Here is a 2,352-nt window from a genome sequence, read left to right as displayed (position 1 = left end):
CAGAGGTGGGGCTCCAGGCCTGTGTTCCTGCTGAGTCAGAGCATGGAGCAGAGGGCGAGCGAGCCGCACGCGCCGCAGCCGCCGGGACCCCAGGAGGACCCCGGACTTCGCAAGCCGTCCCCATAGAAGGGCCCGGCACCCTCCGCCTAGGCACCAGGCTCCCCGAGCCCACCCCGCTGGAACACAAGGCGGGAGTGGGAGCCAGCACCACGTAAGCTCTGAGCCGTGTCAGCCGCCCCCCTGCCTCTGCTGCGCAGGGGTCATAGCCCCACACGGGCGCCCGGGAACCCCCTCCTGCCCCCCAGCCTCCCTACCAGAGGGGCTGCGGGGGGCTCCTTCAGTGGCCACCTCGAGTGGCTGAGAGTTAGTCTTTCCCTGTGGCCTGTCTGGCCGCCGACAGGAACAGTGGAGAAGGAGTAGGAGCCGACAAACAGCACTGGCCACTCCCCTGCACGAAGCCCTTCTGGGGCACCAGGAGCTATGCGGCCAGCACCTTCGCTATGCCCATTTTGCAGATGGACAGACTGAGGCTTTAAGTCACACATCTGGTAAGTGGCACATCAGGGACCCCTACGCTCTTACTGATGGTGTCCTCCCCATCTGCATGGTTCTTCCGTGACATCTGTCCTCCCCAGACCGTCGGGGGGGTGGGGGGGGGACAGGCCTCGCTCATCTCATTTTCCCCTCGGGGCTGCTGGGATATTCAGCATGACCAAGACTTGAACCCAGGTCCACACTGCCCCCTGCGGTCGGCGTGCTGAAGTGCAGACAGGACGGAGCCCGTCCCGGGGACACTGTCTGGAGCGCACGCGCCCCCGCCCACACCCCGGCCCCTTACAGACACACGACAGACCGTGCCGGTGCCCGGTCACAGCCCCAGCCGCCATCCCCTCCCCTCCGGCCGAGCGCCAGGGCCCTGCACCCCCTGGCACGGTCCCGGGACTCGCAGCGTTTCTGGCTCCACACCCAGCCAGCGCCAGGGTGACTAATGGTTCCCCGTGGGAGGGACCCCACAGCCAACCGACACAAACACCCCAGCGCCTTCTCTGAGCCCGGCGGGACAGCGCCCGGGAGACAGGCCTGCCACCCCCGCTGTCTCCTGCAGGTGCGTGAGCTGCCAGGGGCCTGCCAGGCCCAGCCCCACCCCACCCTCCACCTCAGGGACCCGCCAAGCCTCTCGCCCAAGTGACACCAGGGAGCCCCCAAACTCCAGACCCACAGACAGCTGCGCCTGCTGCTTGATCTGCTGGTGGCCTGGGAATGTCAGGGGAGACCTCAGGAGCCAGGGATGGCTTCTGGGGGCCCCCAAAGGCCCTAGGAATTGGGGGGGTGAAGAACAAAGCACCTCCAGGAAGGCCCCATTGTGCTCCGAGTGCAGAGAGCTGTCGGCCCCGTGGGGAGCTGGTGAGGGTGGGCCCCCTGGGCCAGCAGGCCATAGGTGCCCTGGGGACTCACCTCGCAGGGTCCCGGCCAGGCTCTTCGGGCAGAAACCCAGAGCGCCCACCTGAGGAGCCTGGCAGCCGCTGTGCTCAGAAGGGACCCACGCCTGGGGCCGTCACCGTGCTGAAGGTCTTAATGTCACATCTGAAGGGACACGGGAGCAGCACTGGGCTGGAGCCCCGGCTCGTGCACGGGCCGCCTCCCTCCACCTCCCCGGCTCCTGGCCCCGGAACCCCTGCCAGCCCTGACCCGGCCACCGCAGCTGCCTCTGGCCCCCCTACAGTCCCCGCTCTGGGCGGGGGCACGGGCACCCGTGAGGGTAAACACGCGTCCCGGGAGTAGCCTTGTCCCCAAAGGAAACCGGCGTTAAACCTTGAATAAAAGATAGCACAGTCAATCCGGAGGATCGGGGAGGAAAGAAGAAGCTTTGTCCTGCATTTTGAACAAAGCCCCCCCCCCATTTTGCACTGAGCCCCACAAATTACCTAACAGAGTCGCTGCCTCCTGGCTCGGTCCCTCCGATGGTTCAAACTGCCTGGGCCCTCGCCTCACTGCCAGCCCCTGTCCCAGGCCCTGCTCCCCACTTCGTGGAGCCCTTCTCTTGCATCCATCTGGACATGCTCAGCACCCCCAGATGATCTTCTGGGGCCACCTCCTCCAGGAAGCCCCTAAGACTTCATTGAGGCTTCTCATGTTGGGCCAGAATGCTCTTTCCTGACCGGCAGCTGGGACCCTGCTGAATGGGGGCTGCTCCCGGTTCACATGGCATCTTTGTGGGACCAGCTTGTAGTAGGTGCTCAATAAACACAGGGGTGGATTTGTCTGGCGGCTCCTGACAGCAGGGCCTCCTGTCCTCCGAGGTTCTCCTCTCTCCTGAGGCAGAGCTCCCTGCCTGCCCGCTGACGCGCCCCA

The sequence above is a fragment of the Crocuta crocuta genome, unplaced genomic scaffold (genome assembly GCF_008692635.1).
Source record: "Crocuta crocuta isolate KB4526 unplaced genomic scaffold, BGI_CrCroc_1.0 scaffold458, whole genome shotgun sequence".
NCBI classification, from domain to species: Eukaryota; Metazoa; Chordata; class Mammalia; order Carnivora; family Hyaenidae; genus Crocuta; species Crocuta crocuta.
This window is presented reverse-complemented; position numbering follows the sequence as displayed.